Here is a 20,036-nt window from a genome sequence, read left to right as displayed (position 1 = left end):
CCTGTAACTTATCCACTTATAATGGTGGGTGGTTATTTTTTTTTTTATTTTAATATTTTTGAGATCTCATATTTAAATATATGAGTGTGTTTATAGGTGTAGTTAAGACTCTGCATACTAAATCAGACAAATGAGGTTGGATGCGCGCGTAAAGAGAATGGTTTTGGACTCTAAAATGAACTTTAGTCATTTTGAATTTAAATTTGAGTTGTTAAGATATGAACAAAACATAAAAATAAAAATTTATATGTAATTATATATTTATATAAAATTAATAATTAAAATTATTAAATAATATTATAGTCAAACATATGTCTAATTATCTCACGATTTTCAATTACCAATTTAACTTAAAAAGTGCAGACAGGTGCACATGAGGCCTCACCAAACTTAAAAGCATAGACCTAAAAAGAAAATGGTAGTAACAAACGATAGTTAAGAGACTAGAGAGATTTTTGTTGCGTAGAATCCACGCAGTGAATAAACAAGCCATTAGCAATATACATAACAATGTGAGACTCTCTTCTCAATATCACTTCACAATTTGGATGTGCTTTCATTATATGTGGTTCTTGCTCCTCTTAAAGTTATCTCTCTGTTGCCAGGTATTTTTTGTTGCTTCACATAACGGTTCTTTATAAAGATGGTTTTTTGTTTGCAAATCTTTTCTATTATAAAAATATTTTTAGTCCAAGAAAATTGTTTGCTTCTTATTGTCGGCGTTACTTTTTTATTATCTTAGGGATGAAATGGTTTTGCAAATTTTGCTATTTTTTAAAAAAGTGTTCCAGTTATTTCTCTGACCATTGATAAAGTTTTGTGATCTTGATAAGTTTGGAATGCACTATTTTTTCTCTTTTATTGTAGATGATTTGAAAATTGCATGTGACTTTGGAGTTCTATTTCAATTCAACCTGATGCAATTCTTATTTGAGCCTCTGAAAAAAAAAAAGGTGACAGAATGATATATGTTTGACTTTTGCAGCCTGATGAACTTAGTTGCAATGACTCTAAACAAATTATTTTGCTATGATGGTTTTTGGTTCATTTGCTAAGTGGATCAAACAAAAAAGTTGTCCCTTGAAAAAGTTTCTAATGATTTGTTGATGGTAAAGTTGTGGGACAATGTTCCTAATTCTTGTAACCCAAGAAAATTGAAATGTGATGATTTATTTGATTCTTTATTTTTATAAAATTCAAGTATAACGAAAAATGATATACTTGCCTAAAATGATTATATCGTGATGTATATTGACTCTTGCCTCCATAAATGAAAAATTTTTGGAAGCGTAATTTGTTGGAGCCAATATGATCTTGCAAAATCAAATTTTGGTGAAGGATTTTAGTCCATATGACACTTTTTAATTTAAATATGGAAGTGGGAATGGGATAGAACGCGGTTATGAAGCGTATAGGTGCTTTACGTGAGTGTGGTGTCAGGATCGAAAAAATCAGACGATCCGAGTTCAAGGTAAATAATCGGACGGTCGATATAAGGTGCACAAATAAAATCATCCAATGTGTGTCCTCCCTATCACGTGTCACACATGCGTTTCTCCCTGGGACGGTGATTCCCTTATACCCAAGGTAGTCAAAATCGCGACTTAACTCGCGAAATCGCACACTTTTGTGATTTTGCAACTCCTCTCCGTTTCGATTTTATTGTTCGAGTGACAGCAGTGTTGTTTGCGTGGAATCGCCGAGAAAAGTCGCAAAATCACTGGAATAATGATTTTGTTGGCGATCCCGTGTGTGAGGAAGAATACTCATCCATAAGCGGTGTTCTATTGTTCCCTAACCTAATTTGAAATTCACCCAAATCCAGCCCAGCACGTATAGAAGAAAGCTGAAAAGGAACCCCTAGAATGGAGTAAAGTTCTTGTAATAGGGGCATTCTTCAAACCAAAAGCAGAGAAAAGCAAAGGCATTACATACAGTGCGACTGGCGCTGTCTTCCTCCTCCGTGGAGGAGGGCTAATCGGGAGCTTGAACAGAAAAGCGAGGAAGGCGAAAGAAAATGCAACACCAACATCTCCTTCATGCGGCGGTTTCACAGTGTCTCTTCATGGAAATTGAGTGACCCAAAACCTAGGAGGAAATTGCGGAGTAGATATTCCAGAGGAATTTTATGGACAATATGCTCAACATGCCAAAGGAGATGGATTTGCCATTGGAAGGAGCTTCGTAAGCGCAGTCATGGGATATTTGGGTTGCAGTGAGTGTTATGGATCTAGGTTGGGGAAAAACGGGTTGGAAAAGGGTGCCTGATGGTGATGGGGATGAGGATGGGTAACTTATGTTGGGTCGGGTCCAATTGTGGACCTGGACCTATGTCAATAAAAACAAAAAAAGAAAGAAAAAGAAACACTAATAAATTTGTTTGTTCTGAAACATTATTAGTGAATTTGCTAATGCGTGGTTTGAATGTGCAACTCTTTTCTTTTTATGAATATATAAATATTTTGAATGTGATTATATTTTTAAATTGTTAAATAAATATCTTTTTTGAATTATTTAATGAAGCTTCTTTAATTAGTGTTATATTCAATTATGTGTAATTTTGTTATATTTTTTATATTTTTCAGATTTTATTATTTATGAATTAGATTTACGTTTTGTCTAACAATTTTACGAATTACGATTTTGCATTAGCTTTTTGAGTCGAAGTAAAAACTATTATTTTACTACCTTGCTTATACTAACATACCCCTCTCCTGAAGCTCTACTTTCCTCGTGTGTCCTTTTCTTCAACTTTTCTCTAGCCACCATTTTCCTTCTTCTTCATCACATTTTTCAAACTTTGAAAAAAAATTAATTACAATGTCAAAGAAGCATAAATGTAAAGATGTTGATTGTCCTGAACTTCATATTATCAATTATCTCTGTCATTCTGATTATGTAAGTTTGTTTTTAAATTTTTTTATATAACTGAAATATTATAAATAATGTTAAAAATTAAGATTGTTAATAATAATTACTGTAATAGTTAGAAATATATATTTGAATTTAGTTAGTGAATATATATATATATATATATATATATATATATATATATATATATATATATATATATATATATATATATTTTGAAGTAAGGAGCTCAACACAACAAGGTGGAGCAACAAAAGAACCAAGAACTAAACAGTAATAATAAACAATCCATAGTCATCTCCGGCATTGCCATCAACAACCATTTGGATCAACTCTTTCCAAACAATAGCAAAAAATCTAATTAGCCACCTATTACGTTCCTCCTTCCTTACGGTCACTCCCGTCCAGCTTTCAAAATGTTGTTTAATTATCCCTGGAACAACCCACAATCTGCCATAGTCAAACAACCATGCACACCACACCTGCCAAGTAAACTGACAACGAAGAAACAAGTGGTGGAGGTCCTCAACATCTTTTTTGCATAAAACACACATGCTATCCAGCTGATCAATAATGCCTAGCCTTCGTAATCTTTCCTTAGTATTGACTCTACCAACTAGTACAAACCAGGTGAATAACTCAATACGTGGAGGTACTAAATCTCTCCAAATGGAACTAGTGAAACTATAGCTCGTAATTTTCTTCGGAAGTGTTTTCGCCTGCAAAACCTGCACAAAGGAGTTAGTAGTATAAACGCCAGATTTATCAAATTTTCACACCAGTTGGTCCTCTCTCTCAGTTGTTAACTTGATTGATCGTAGAATTTTATGAATTTGGTTAACTAGTTCCAACTCCCATTGGGATAGTTCCTGTCTCCACTGAAAGTTCTATATCCATTCTAGCCCATCCCAAAAACCACAATTCCTATAACAGATCCGTTCTGATTTGAAACTGAGAAAAGCCTTGGGAAAGTGTCCTTTAACATACCAGTCGGCAACCAACTGTCCTCCCAAAAACGTACTTGTCTACCATTACCTACTTTCAGAGATAAACCCCGAATCATCTTCTCCCTTACCTCCTGCTCCTTGATTTGTAACTGGCAAATATCCTTCCATGGTCCCCCTTTGAAAAATACAGACTGATGACAAAGCAACACATTAGGATTTAAGTTATTACAAGAGCACACAATCTTCTTCCATAATGGAAAATTTTGCTTAGAAAATCGCCACCACCATTTGAATAACAGTGCGGTATTTTGAAGTACTGCATCCCCCACTCCCTAACCTTCTAACTTTTTCGGGACTTGTACTATTTTCCATTTCACTAAAGGTATTCCATGCTTTCTATCTTCGTTTCTCCACAAAAATCTCCTCTGCAGTGAAATTAACTTATCTGCTACTGCTTTTGGCATTTTGTACAAGTTCGGATAGTACACTGGCAAACTATTAAGTACTGATTTAATAAGCACCAATTTACCAGCTTTATTTAACGTTTTTGCTTTCCACAAACTGAGTTTGTCTTCCACTTTATGTATAATTGGTTTCCATGTCTTGACAAGTCTTGGGTTCGCTCCAAGTGGAATACCAAGGTATTTAATAGGCAAGGATGCTTTCTTACACCCTAATAAACCGCACATTCTTTGCGACCACTCCCTATCACAATTAACTAGAATTAAGCTGGATTTATCAAAATTAATACTCAATCCAGACATCACCTCAAAACAGCGCAAAAACCTCTTGTAATTTCTGATAGTAACCTCATCCTGTGAACAGAACAATATGGTGTCATCCGCAAACTGTAAGTGACACAATTCGATGTTGTCCCGTCCGACCAACAATAGAGAAATCCTACTATTCCTCACAACTTCAGCTACCATCCTATGGAGTACATCCACCACAAGTACAAAGAGAAAAGGGGAGAGCGGATCACCTTGCCTTAGACCTCGTTCCATCTTAAAGGATTTAGATGGCGACTCATTTATTAGAATCGACATAGACGCCGACCAAATACACTTATTGACCCAGCTTCGCCATTTAGTACCAAAATCTATCTTTTGAAGGACGATATCCACAAAACTCCATTTGACTCTGTCATATGCTTTTTGAAAATCCAACTTGATTATCGCTGCACTTTTCTTTCTCGTTTTCAGCCACTGCACAGTCTCACAAGCAATCAAGGCTTTATTATGTATCTTCCTCCCTTTCACAAAAGTAATTTGTGTCTCTCCTACTAATTCAAACATTACACTCCTCATTTTTCGTACTAATATTTTTGATATGACCTTATGTTAATCAATGATAATGTTTGAATTAGACTAATGTAGTAGATTAATAAAAAATATATGTTTAGAATTGCTCGTAATAATTTAGAGAATTATAGTTAATTATTATTAGAGTTACGCTATCACTACAGCACATCCGCTTCTTAGCAGCGGTTTGCAGGATGACTAGCGGCGGTTTCTAACCGCCGGGAAACAAATTGCCAGCGGTTCAAAAACCGTTTCTGTATAGGGTGTGGTCATTGGATTTTGCAGCGGTTTTGTTGAACCGCTGGCACAACCGCAGGGAAACCACCTGATTGGCGTCGATTGACTTAGCGGCGGTTTCAAACCGCCGCTATTTGGCCAACCGGATTTTCGAATACATTTTCTAGCGGTTTTGAACCGCTGCTGTTTCTATTGACCGTTATGTTGTTATATATGTATTTTGCGGCGGTTTCAAACCGCCGCTATTCGATTTTCTCAAAAATTTAAATTTATCTTCGGCCATTTGATAACCGCCGCTATTGTTCCGTCTAAATGGCCGCAAAATGACTGTATTTTGCACCAGCGATCAACGCTATTTTAATTACAGAATTAATTTTTTTTAATATTTGAATTTTTTAAAATAATAGAGAACTTAATTATTTTGTAACTGAATGAATAAATTGATCGGTGAACGAATAAAAACCAAAACTGATAAAATTAATCATTAATCCAAATATCAATAAAGTGTATTCCTTACTAAGAGTTGCATAATCAACAATAAAAAAGTGTATATTTAACTTAAAGAAGACATTTCAAATCCTTAGATCTACTCTCTACTCTGTCCCTCCAATGAATTCATCCATGCAGCCACGTTTGGTGGCAGCTCCCCACCTTGCCCTCGAACTAGACACATAAGAGCACTCTCCATTGCCTTCCTTTTTAATTTCTCAGCCGCCAGCTCTGCTTGCAGTTCAAGCAACACCCTTTGGGTCTCCTCCCTTTGAGTTCCAATGCTCGATTGAGATGAGTTCGTACCGAACACTTGACTAGTAGTCGGTCCGATTCCCATGCCACGCACTCTACCTGGGTGCTCCTTTCCAAGAGCTTGAGCAAGTGAATCATTCTGAGATAACAGTCTAGATGATTCATCATGTTGCTCAATCTCCGCAATTTTTTCCTACACAGTTAGATAAGCAAACAGAAGCATTTATTAGCTAATTGCTAACCAAACAAACTCTGAACACAATTTTAACAACATAAACCTATGAGTAACAACATAGCAATTCTCAACACATTACTTACACCAATAGCCCGAGCTGCATCATGGAGATAGGATCCATTAGGTCGTTTGTGTGTTAAGACAAACAACTCCCCCCTACTAACTGGACGCCCCAGTCGTTCTGACTGCAACAACATAGCTTAAATAGTGAATAGGTCTACATAGAGAAGGTTCAATGAGTAAGTGAATCCTAAATTACCTCTTCTTCTTCGAGCCTTGCCAAGCTTTTCGATCCGCCAGTATGAGTGTATAACTGCTTCGATCGATTCTCAGCATTTTTCTTACACTTCTCCTGTTATCCCACGAAACATAAGAGCTACTAGACACTATTTTTTACTAACTCAATATGACATAAATAGATTTTTTAAAATATTAGATAAAAATAAATTACCTTTGTGTCTTCACTATTGCGATAATCGAGGAACCATCTCCAATGATCCGCAGTAATTCCCGGTGGACGGCGTCTAATATTTTCTTCAAGGGTCCGATCTGCTTTGTAAAAGTAATGATACAAATGGCTCCTCGTATCCTTCCAAGCCCTTCCTAGCATTTTTAAAATCGTACGCTTGATAATTCCTCGACTATCTTCTTCAAAATGGAACAATTCCTGCAAGAGTAGAATTAAATTGTTGATAGGCGTCGAATTAAGTTAAAATGACTTTACAAAAATATAACAATTTACCTTTACACATTCATTATATATCTTGTCCCTAGAGCGAACCTTTCTCCAATCCTTCTCACAGATTGGAAATTTGGTGTAGTCAGATCCCAGCATTCCGATAACGCCGCTTAGTATACCAGCTTCATTTCCAACTGGTTGCAGTCTATCATTGAACCTCAGAACGATCTTTCTACCGTTAGGTGGCTTCATAGCCTCTCTCACACTTAAATGAAGTTGCTTGATTGTCCCATCAGACTCTGTTTATCATAGTTAGTCTTTGTGAGTAACTACTGTGACCAAGATGCAATGAAATCATAAAGAAATTTCTCATAAAAAAATACATGGGATAAATTATTGTATACCAATCGTTTTAACATCCCAAAATTCGGTGGTCTTGCGTCTCTTGCGCTTCAGAGCCTCTGCTGCAGCAAATTGGTTGTCAATGTGTTGCTCAAAGGAATCTACCTCATCTGCCTCTTGGTCTAAGTCTTCATCAGGCGGTTCCGAGTGTTGAGCACCATTCGTAGGAGGCTCTGGAGCAGGCAGTGGTTCGGTACGGGGTGGTCGAAAGGGGCGTAAAGATGAGGTCGGAGCGGCACCAGTACCACCAGACGGGGGAATTAGGCCATCCACTTGGGACACGGATGAAGCCGCAGCAGATCCTGTTTGCATTTGCTGACATAACGAGTCTACATTTGATTTCTTCGTGAAACGACCTATCCTAGGCATCTTAATAAACTTGGTACCACCAAAAGTATCACTTAATACTATTATCAAAATGTAAACAACAAAAAAAATTCAAACAGAATTAAACATGATCATACAATTTAGACACGCTTATCAATAATATATATATGTTATAGCTCCTAAAAGAAATAGCAATAGGCTTAAAATGAGTTAATCGGAAGCAACGTGCCTTTTCAATATCAATGTTATGGGTATAATTTTCTCATAGACCAAACAAGTGCTGTATAAAATAATAATAATGCATGCGGTTCAGAATAGGAATTTTATATGTTCGGACAAATTTAATACATATAGAATAAGGTAAAAGCTCATTCGGACATATATAAAACATATACAATCAGGAGATAATAAGCAATTATATAGCTTTATATAATAAGGAGATAATAAGCAATTATATAAGCAATTATAATAAGTAATTATATATTTCTTTTCACATTTGAATGTACATTCAAATGCATGAATTACAACTTGGCTGCATTAGCATTATAAACCCATTACCTGAAATCAAATCACGTAAAAAAAATTTACGTACTCTGTGTAAGTCATGAAAATATGCATTCTACAATTCACCAAGAAATCTTATTCTAAAATAAATTAAAAACATATCGTGCTTATTCTTTCAATTAGTTAAAATACTCACTATCTTTTTCTTATCCTTGTGCCTTATTTCATAACCTGAGATATGAATGTATAAATAAACTCCTCTCCTTGACCTATATTTACATATCTTATCAATGGATTAATTATCTTTTTTCTACCTACATTAAAGTGAAAATTTATATATGGATTGACTTTGTAAATGTTAACTGAGAAAAAGAAAGGTTTTCACTTTTTTTGCGCTTCTCATAGTTAAAGTCATTACCAAACCAACTAAAATAAACTGGATAAAGATTTGTAAATTCAAAATTCTGGATAATAGAAAGCCATGAACAAATTGGATAGCTCAGTTACTTCCATCACAGTTAAAGCTATGAACTGACTAAAGAAGTAGGAGAGAAACATGACAACGATATATGACCTTATTATTAGTATTATTGTATAATTTTTGTAAAGTAGAATTTATGAAAGATTATATTTTGATCGGGTAATAATTATTTATTTATTGTGAGATATTAAATTAACATAAATATATTATAATAATATTATTGTAGTTGAATTAGATTCGTCATACGGTAGGGTTAGTTAGTTATTAACTTATTATTAATAGTAAGTTAGTATTTATTATTAGTGAAATAGGAATAATTATTACTCGATTTATTTATGAATAAATAAATAAATAATTATGTAAAAAATAATTTAATAAAGATTTAAGAAATAGTTGACTAAAATATTTAATATGAATAATAATATCATAATTTTTGAAAATTAAAAACTATTGGAAATAATTTTTAGTACTATTAATAAAATTTAAAAGTTAAATTATTATTATTATTCTAGAGTTTAGTAAATTGGATCTAGTAAAATCAATTTTTTAGGTGTTTTTAATAATTAATGATTTTTGTTAGATATTTAATTAATATTTTTTGTGTAGTTAAATTTGCAAATTTTTTAATAATGATAGTTAAATAATTGGTAGGTTAGTTGTATTTATGCATATATGCTAGTTACTAAATTAGCTAATTAATAGTAAGTTTAGTATTAGTTTAATAATTTAGTTACTATGATTAGAAAATTATTAACTTTTAGTAGTAAATTAATAATTATTAATTATTTGACTAATAGTTTGCTATGTTTTTGTAGAGTTCATGAAATTTGACATGTAATCACCTATTGTCTTTGAATTGGTACAATCAAAATGTGGAGGAGCATTTACGGTTTACTGGTTTTTATCACGTTTCTCAAATTGGAATAGTTTAATGTCAGAAAGTACTGCTCTAGTCGAGAGGTGGCACCCAGACACACACACATTTCACCTTTCGATTGGTGAGTGTGCTGTGACACTGGAAGATGTGGCTGTTATTCTTGGTCTTTCGACAAATGGTCTTCCAGTGACAGGAGTGACTATGAGTAGTCACGAAGCCTTAAAGGCTGAGTGTTTACACCAATTTGCGGTTGTACCAAGAAAGTCAGACTGTAGAGGAAGCTTCATAAAATTGATATGGCTTCGGAATTTAAAAGAACGTTTACAGTTTATTAACAAAAACAGCATTTAGAGGTACATGAGGTGCCACATTATGTTGATATTTTGTATGATCTTATTTATAGACAAGTCTGGGGCAGCTGTGCATTGGAAGTTTCTGTCTTTGTTTCATAATTTTGGCAGTATCGAACAGCATAGTTGGGGATCAGCATGCCTAGCACACCTGTACAGGGCGTTATGTAGGGAATCTCATTTTGACTGCAAGAAAATCGATGGTCCATGAAGAGCTGAGGATTGATGGTTCAGAGGTTATAATAAACTCTCGTTGTAAGTATAGTTACTAAACCACGCAATCAACCTTTCTTACAAACGTTTTGGTTGTCACAAGTAACAAACCCCTTTAAAATTGATAACCGAGTATTTAAACCTCGGGTCGTCTTCTCAAGGAAGTGCAAGGAAGTATGTTCTTATTATTGGCTATAAAGGTTGTAATCGGGGTTTAGAAGGTGAGAAGCAAGTGATTTAAATGACAGGTGAAGTAGATGGCAATTAAAGTAAATAAATACTCTAAAGTAAACTTCTGGCAAGATAAGAGAAATTGGAAGTCCAACTTAGTTATCTCTCTCAACAATAATGAAAGTTGAATCTAAATCCCACTTAGTTAACCTTTACTAAAGTAAAGGAAAGTCAAGGGACTAATTAGTTTGACCTTCGAATCCTATTTATTTCCTAAGAAAAAGTTAGGATTATTGAAGTTCAGTTCAATTAGCAAGATAACGATTATTAATTATGCTGAGTTTAATAATGTTGAGTTACTGATTTCTTAACCAAGACCAAAAGGAAAAAAAGTAAAATTGTTGGAATAAAAATGTCCTTTAAATGGAAAGCAATGGTAACACAAATTAAGGAGAAAGCAATCAATAACTGAAATACCTCAAATAATCATTAATTCAAATCATAACATGGAAAGGTTTCATAAGTCAAGTTGGCAACATTTATAAGTACGAATAAAAGCATTAAAGTAAATATTAAACCTGGATCGAGAGTCACTCTTACAAACTAAGAGAAGTCCTAAATCTTAATCCTAATCCTAAGAGAGAGAGGAGAGAACCTCTCTCAAACTAAATCTAAATCATGGAAAGTGAAAATTGGCGAGCTCTCCCTGAATGGATGCGTTCCCCCACTTTGTAACCTCTCGTCTATGCCTTATGGACTTGGATTTGGGCCAAAAAGGGCTTCAGAATTCGCTATGAGCGTTTTCTGCAATTTCTGATGCGTGGCCTCTGTCACGCGACCGCGTGACCGTCATACGACTGCGTCATTCGGAGCATTTCTTTGCCACGCGGTTGCGTCAGTCATGCGGCCGCGTCGCTGCTGATTCGCGCTTGGCGCGCGATCGTTTCGTTCATGCGATCGCGTGGATGCCAGCTTCTTCAGAAGCTCCGTTTTGTGCTTTCCTTCCATTTTTGTATGTTTCCTTTCCATCCTTTAAGTCATTCCTATCTTAGAAGATCTGAAACTACTCAACACACTAATCACAGCATCGAATGGAAATAAAGGTAATTAAAACAATTAATATTAAAGCATAGGAAACATGTTTTTCACATACATCACATAATAAGGAAGAGAAAGTAAAACCATGAAATTAATATGAATAAGTGGGTGAAGGATTGAATAAATCACTCAAATTAAGCACAAAATATATAATAAAATATGGGTTTATCAGTGCACTAACACTTCTTTTAGCTTGGGCTTTGATCCGTGTACCATTTCTTGCGCCGGTTCCTAGGAAACCCCATAGTGTTTCGCTTACAAACAGAAAACATTATCGACTGACATCGTATCTTCGTATTTAGAATCCAGGTGTGTTAATGAAATAAATCATATTAGGTGGCTAACTGGGAGCGTGCAGACCGACGCTATAGATATCTTAGTCTTGCTCACTTTAGGAAGTCATTGGATGATCTTCAGGAAGGTTAGGTATGTTTTCAATAAAGAAGTATTTGTTTCGGGTGTAGTCTTATTATTATTTGGCATGTAATTATCTGTTTCTTTTATTGTGTGCAGTTTGTGTGGGTTGCCTATGGTGTTGATCGCATTGAGCCAAATATAATTCCTATAGACATCTACATGCACTCAGTTGTGTGGAGCGCTACGGTGCCATTGGTATCATTTGAATGCATTGAGTGGCATGCAACTGATAGGTTTAGGCGACAGTTTGGTTTCATTCAGGGAGTTCCTCATCAGGAACAGAGTCTGGATAAGGCACACAGGGAAGTCTTGACTGGTCCTAAGAATCTTGACTGGTTCACAACCACGACTCATTCATTTTGGGTGATGCAGTAGACAAACAGGTATAATCACATTCTTACTGAGCTTCCTGTGCCTCCACAGCAACCCTTAGAGATTTACAAGTATTGGTACCGAACAAAGTATGACAACCACTTGAACTTGTCGGATCTTGTGGTGCAAGAGAATGATGAGGGTAATCCAGTTAGGGATTATAACAATCAAGAACAAGAGCCACAATTACCACCACCTCCACTTCCACAAGAACAACCACAGTCCTCGATCCTATATGTACCTGAAAGAGCGAAACTCTCGCGCGATCTAGAATTTTCTAAAAATAAATTCCCATTGTAAGTATAGCTTCTAGACCGACAAGAATTCCTTCTTTACAAAAGTTTTGATTGTCACAAGTAACAAACCCCTTTAAAATTGATAACCGAAGTATTTAAACCTCGGGTCGTCTTCTCAAGGAATTGCAAGGAGGTATGTTCTTATTATTGGTTATGAGTTTTGTAAATTGGGGGTTTTTGAAATAAGGAGCAAGTAATTTAAATGACAAGGAAAATAAATTAATAATAATAAAATCTCTTGGCAAGGTATAAGAATTTGGAATTTCTATCCTAGTTATCCTTATCAGGTGTGATGAGAATTGGATTTTTATCCCACTTAGTTAAGTCAAGTGGACTAATTAGCTTGATCCTCAAGTCCTAGTCAATCCCTGTGGGAAGACTAGCTTTAGAGTGATCTAGATTAATTAGGAATCTGCCAATTTCAACCACTGCTGAGTTTGACAACTCAAGTGTTACCAATTACTTAACCAAAGCCAAAAGGAAGAAAATATCTAAATTAAATTAAAAGCATTCATAAATAGAATAAAATAATCATAAATTGAAATACCTCAAATAACATTAATTAAGAAAATCATACGTAACATAGAAAATTTCATAAATTAAATTGGGAAAATAAATAAAGGAAAATTGAACCTAATAAAAAGAAACAATCCTGATAGCAAGAGGAATCCTAATCCTAAATCCTAAGAGAGAGGAGAGAACCTCTCCCTCTAAAAACTACATCTAAAATTATGAATTATGAGCTTTCCCTTGTGAATGGATGCATTCTCTCACTTTATAGCCTCTAATATGTGTTTTCTGGGCCGAGAACTGGGTCAGAAACAACCCAGAATTCGCTGGTTTCGAATTCAAACACGCTGGTTTTTTTCGCCACTGCGACGCGTCCGCGTAGACCACGCGTTCGCGTCACTTATCGTCAGAAAAACTATGGAAAATTATATATCAAATCGAAGCCCCGAACGTTAGTTTCCAACGCAACTAGAACCGCATCATTTGGACCTCTGTAGCTAAAGTTATAGCCATTTGAGTGCGAAGAAGTCAGGCTGATAGCTTTGCAATTCCTTCCACTTCTTGTATTTCTTCCATTTTTGTATGCTTCCTTTCCATCCTCCAAGCCATTCCTGCCCTATAAACTTTGAAATCACTTAACACACATATCAAGGCATCTAATGGTAATAAGAGAGGATTAATATTAGCAATTTAAAGGCTCAGGAAACATGTTTTCAATCATAGCCCAAAATTAGGAAGGAAAACGTAAAACCATGCAAATAGTATGAATAAGTGGGTAAAGAGTTGATAAAAATCACTCAATTGAGCACAAGATAAACCATAAAATAGTGATTTATCAATACCTCAAACACAATTTATCCCGTCATACCCATTACATCAGCAATATTGGAGTACTCCACAGTTTGACACAGGAGACGGAGCTTCATTTAGTCAGTTACTTAAGTTCATAGCTACAGATCTAAGCCAATCACAATCTAGCCATCAGCTTGATATGATGACGGGTAAGTATTCCTTGGACGCGAGGAATCCATGCCGCACTTTCTCGGGTACTTCTGGAGGGTTAGTATCTATAAACTATAGTAGGAGTGACAGTGGTCGAGAAATTCTTAACAGACAAAACCCACGACGTGTTTCAATGGGTCTAATTGAAGAAAAAACTAAGGCGGATTAAGCAAGAGATTGATGACTATCTAGTAGAGCAACCAGATAATAAGGATGACGAGGAGGATGAAGATGAGGATCAAGAATTCCACAATGATGATTCTGATCATGGTGATGATGTAGGTCTGAGTACAGGTTTACTTTTTTGTTGTTTGATTATGTTATATTCATATTTAGATATTCTGTTGTTTGATTATATTATATTCATATTTAGAGGTTCTGTTGATTGCAAATATTATATTCATATTTGGATGGTCTGTTTGATTAAATTATATACAGGTGGGGCACGAACTCCAAATGAGACAGGTAAAGGGTAAAATCTTAGAGTTGATCCACCACAACGTAGCGCTAATCGATTCATCCCGTCTGTGTTCAAAAGGGCCACCAAGAAGTGCAAGAGTTTTATGAAAGATGTAAAGTGGGCAATGAAAAAGTAGTTGTTGTGTACTTAACTTTTTATGTATCATTTAACTTTTCTATGTATCATTACTATGCTCATAAAGTATTTGGATAAATTGTAAAGTTTCAAATATTATAGAGTGTTTGAATAAAACATAAAGTCGCAAATGTCATAGAGTAATTTGATTAAATAGAATGTTTTAAATATCATAGTGTTTGGATAAAACATAAAGTCGCAAATGTCGTAAAGTAATTTGATAAAACGAAAGTTACAAATGTCATAGAGTACTTGCATAGAATGTAAAATATATAACTCTACCAAGCATTATTGCCGGCACTTGCATCACTGACGGAGGAAAAATGTCGATGAAGAATTTCACAAAAATATCGCGTTGCAAGTATAGTTCTAAACCAACAAATCATCCCTGGTCAACATTTAAATTGTTTGTCACTTAAGCAAACCCAATAAAATTAACCAAAGTATTTAAACTTCGGGTCGTCTCTCAAGGAATTGCAGGGAAGTGTAGTTTGTTATTAGCTATGGAAAAGTATATTTTTGGGTTTTGTAATAAGAAACAAGAAAGTAAAATGGCAAGAAAATAAACTAATAACTAAGAAAGCTCTTAGCAAGGAAAGAGAATTAGAAGTCCTATCCTCATTATCATCGTCAATTGTGATGGTAAATGTAAATTTCTTTCATTTAGTTAACCTCTAACCAATGAAGGAAAGTCAAGTGCATACAATCAACTTGAGTTCACAAGTCCTAGTCAACTCATAGGGAGAGACTAGATTTAGTGAAGTTCAAGCTAACCGGCAATCTTCAATTACCAATCAACAAGAGACTTTGACAATCAAGAGTCTCTAATTAATCAATCCAAGTCAAGAACATAAAAATCTAAATTAAAATCCACCCAAACATTTTATCAAAACTTGGAAGGCATAAAATAAAAACAGAGAAAATTGACAAGACATAGGAAATTCTAAGACTAACCAAAGCAAAGAAATAACAATAACAAAGCAATTGAACAATAAGAAACATGAAACATAAATTGCATTAATAAAAATTGAGAGTAACAAATGAACTCATAAACTAAATTAGCAAAATAAAGGAATCAATAAGAGAAGTAGATAACTAAAGTGCTAGAACAAATAAAAGTAAGAGAAAACTAAATTAAAATAAGACTGAAACCTAAATCTAAGAAGAAAGTGAAAGAAGAAACCCTAAACCTAGAGAGAGGAGAGAGCCTCTCTCTCTAGAATTCTACATCTAAAACCTAAAGTGTGTATGAATGAAAAGTGTGAATGAATGATTCCTCCAGCTTCACTCTAGAGCCTCTTGTCCTCATTTTTGGGTTTGAAACTGGGTAAAAAGAATCCCAGAAATCACCCCCAGCATTTTCTCATAATTGAGGCACATGACGCTCGTCACACGTATGCGTCAGTCATGCGTATGCATCACTTGAACTCTACACTGGCCACGCGTACATGTCACCAATAGCTTTTCAAATCTCTAAATTTTTGTGTTCCTTCCACTTTTGTATGCTTCCTTTCCATCCTCTAAGCCATACCTGCCCTATAAAACCTGAAAACACTTAACACACATATCACGGCATCGAATGGTAATAAGAGAAGATTAAAAATTAGCAATTTTAAGGCCAAAGAAGCATGTTTCAATTATAGCACAAATTCGGAAGGATTTATAAAACCATGCAATTTATATGAATAAGTGTAAGAATAGTTGATAAAATCCACTCAATTCAATACAAAATAAACCGTAAAATAGTGATTTATCAATCACCCGACTGACGGCATCTACTACGGCTGTGGCCCTCGGCCCCACATTGCCTACATCGCCTAGGACCACGTAAGTGTTCATCTCATTCAAGAAACACGTCATCCTTGGGCGATCTTTGGTAACTCGTCTCAGGAATGGATTTGGTACGAATAGAGACTCATTGTAAGCAAGCCATGAAGTATGATTCCCCAGTGGCCTAAACCTAGCTCGGTAAACCCTTCAAACTTGGTCCATCTTATAAACATCATGAACATATACTTGCCAATCTAGCCGTTGATTCGCACAACATGCAAACACATGTCGACATGGAATTCGGTCTACCTGGAACTTGCCACAGTCATATTGTTGTCGATGGAGGTCGACGGCATACTCCGATCCATTTTCCATCTCACGCACTTCAAAGACCTCATTCTTCCCGTCGAAGCAATTAACCTGAATGTTTCCTGATGCAAGTTGATTTGCATGCAACTTTGAGGTCACAGGCTCAGAAAAAACATGTCCAACTTTAATTCGAGCCTCTGCCTCGGCTCTTTTTCAGGTGAACAACTCATTAAGCTTGTAGAATATTGCTTTGACAAGTGTAGTGATAGGAAGATTGCGTGCACCATTCAAGACTGAGTTGATGCATTCCACTAGGTTACGGGCACCATCACCCTACAGGACGTCGCATACCACCTCGGCTTACAGGTGCATATAGAGCTAGTATGTGGGTGTTTTTGTGATTTCCACACATGGTATGGGATGGAGACTTGGGATTTAGTGGAGTGGCTACTTGGTGCTAGGCCTCTCGTGGTTCAGCAGCAGCGCACACAGAGGAAGGAGTCTTTCTCTCTCAAGTTGACATGGCTTCGGGAGCAACTCCGGCAGATGCCCGTTATGGATGACCCAGCTACCCTCGGATAGTACACTAGGTGCTACATTATATTGTTGATTTGGGGTTATCTGATGACTGATAAGTCAAACAATCAGGTCCATCTCCGGTGGTTACCACTCCTTGATGACTTTCAGCGGTGTCATTCTTTGTCTTAGGGTTCTATGGTGCTTGCATGGACGTACCACTCCTTATGCTCTACATCACATTGGACGACCATGGACATTGTAGGATGTACTCTGCTACTAGTCTCTTGGATATACCAGAGATTTTTCTAATGGTGTCCACTAGAGCGATGGCTTTATACATATCTCATGGCTGCAAGGTAAATGTGAGTTATAGTTTTCTTATTCGTCATTTATGTAATACGATATGATAGGCAATAAATTGATGCTTTATCATTCTTGCGAGTATCCACAGGTTGATAGGTATGGCGTAGCAGAGTTGGGACCAACACGAGTAGAGAATCCTCCGATGGCGTCATGAGTTGGAATAGTTACAGTTGGATGAGGTAAACTCTATTTTTTTTAATTTAATTACTAAAAAAGTAAATTACTTATAGTGTGTTGGAAAATGATACTGATCATTATCGTATATATTCTGTTGTAGTTCTTGGGGACCTGTACGACGACCTAGCTATATGATAGAGACTAAATTGTAGGTTAGGAGTTTCAAAAAAATATATTTTTCATTGCCAGTATAGCTCCGAACCAACATTTAACCCTAATGAAATTTTAATTCAAGAAATTGTCACAATCCAAAGCAAATATAAAACAAGTGTATTTAGACTCCCGGTTCGTCTTTGTAAAACCCGGTCAAACCGTAATTAATTAAATAATAAATTAAATAGGAGCGAATATGGTTAAAAAATTTAGCAGACAGAATTTGATAATTTAATATGATATTTGAACTCAGTGAATTTTTCTGAGTTGGAAAACATAGTTTTCTGAATAAAAATGCGCACTGAAAATTTGACCGGCAGTACCGGCTACAATCTGTCCGGTACTGTGGCTGAGAAAATTAATTAGGAGTGAATAATTTTAAGAAATAAGAATTTATAATCTGGGAAGATAGAAATATTTAAAATATGATTTAAAATTCTAATCTTAAAAATGGGTTAAACCAAGTGAACCGGGCCTAAGTGGGCCCAAGACCCAACATATATAAATATTAGTTATGAGTATTTCATCTCATTTACCCTAAAGAAGGAGATTTGGGGTGCTGAAATGGAGAAGGGAGGAAGAAGAGAGAAAATCATATCTCCATCAAACTTCAAATCACTATAACTTTTGATCCGGAACTCCGATTGATGAGCCATTTATAGCCACGCGTTGCTCTTTTCATTCTATACATTTCTATTTAATTTTTGTGGTGAGTAATCTACTTTCCTCTGCCCATTTTTCGTTTTTCTCTTTAAATTCAAATTTGGTTTAGGTTTTGAAGAAATCTTGTGATTTTGGTTGTTTAGGAGTGCTCTAGTATGAGCCATTGGTGAGTCCCATCAACTAATTTCGTGGGTTAAGGTAAGGAGCCCTCTAACCCTTGTAATTTATCAATTTTATGAATCCTAGGTTGATTATAAGTGTGAAAATTGATTATGTTAGAGTATTGGGTGATTTTGGTGCACAATTGGAAGACTGATATTGCTTGTGGCACCTTGGTGAGGCTTGGAACTAAGGGTTGGTGGAGATTCTCAAGAAGAAGCTCAATTATTTTGGCTACAAGAGGTACGATTTAAGTTTCATTTAAGTACCATATGGTGTGATGAGAATTCCTAGGCTAGATGCCCCTAGGATTAAGTTTGGATTATGTAAATGATTGGTTCTAATATGCATAGTTGATATGTCATGTGAATTATGATTGAGTTGAGAATTGTATGGATTTGTATGTTTGGTATGTTGAGAATTTGACGAATTGGATAATGAATATTGGTTTGTGGAATATACATTTAAATTGTGAATTTGGGTCGGAGGCCGTGAATTTTGGGCCAGAGGCTGGAAAGAGGTAAGGAAGGTAAGTTGATGTGTGTATTGTATGATGATATAAGAGATTAGATGGATTTTAGACATTGAATGTGTGAATAATTGGTTTGGTTATTGAATAATAAGGTTTGAGGAATTAAGGTGTGGAATTTGATAGTTTTGAGCGAAATTGTATAGATGAGGTAGGCTTGGTTATGGTTGAGTGTAATTATATGAATGTGGTTCGGTTGTGGTTATTTGGATGAGTGAAAATGAATTTGGCTTGTGAACATTGGAAAAATTGGTGATTTCTATGTTTGGGTAAAAACTTATTTTTGACCAACTTTGGCGGTCCGTAACTCGGTTCACGGAGTTCAGAATTCTTCAAAAAATGGATTTTTGTGAAAGTTTATTCAAAGATCTTTCCAACGGTCCAGAAATGGTTGAAAAAGAAAATTTGTAGAAGAATTTATGTGCGGTGGAAGTTTGAGGTTTAAAAATGAAATTCTGTAGCTTTTTAACTTAGTAAAATTTTTGGTAAAACGTACTCCGACGCGCACGCATGGCCGACGCGCACGCGTCACTCACGATTTTTACCCTCTCACGCGTGCGCCTGGCTGACGCGTACGTGTCGATGTACTGATTCAAGTGCCTAGCCAAAGTTCCCGAGAGTTGTGCGGGTATTGTGCTGGTTTTGTGCAAGGGGCACAAAACGTACCCACGCGTACGCGTGGCTGATGCGCAGGCGTCACTTTACTTTTCTCCCATCCACGCGTAAGCATGGGCAATGCATACGTGTCACTGTAACTTTTCTACT

At 35.7% G+C, this 20,036-nt stretch overlaps 1 long non-coding RNA gene across 2 annotated transcripts; it reads left to right on the top strand.

The window, feature by feature from the left end:
* Nucleotides 1-427: 427 nt before the first annotated feature.
* Nucleotides 428-10,360, top strand: LOC140176379 (uncharacterized). Of its 2 annotated transcripts, XR_011867664.1 has the most exons (3): nucleotides 435-605; nucleotides 868-953; nucleotides 9,544-10,360. It is a non-coding gene; the product is annotated as an uncharacterized lncRNA (long non-coding RNA). The 2 variants fall into 2 exon arrangements; XR_011867663.1 differs by lacking the exon at nucleotides 9,544-10,360 and having other exon boundaries at nucleotides 428-605; nucleotides 868-1,170.
* Nucleotides 10,361-20,036: the final 9,676 nt, after the last annotated feature.

This window comes from Arachis hypogaea, chromosome 11, assembly GCF_003086295.3.
Source record: "Arachis hypogaea cultivar Tifrunner chromosome 11, arahy.Tifrunner.gnm2.J5K5, whole genome shotgun sequence".
NCBI classification, from domain to species: Eukaryota; Viridiplantae; Streptophyta; class Magnoliopsida; order Fabales; family Fabaceae; genus Arachis; species Arachis hypogaea.
This window is presented reverse-complemented; position numbering and strand designations above follow the sequence as displayed.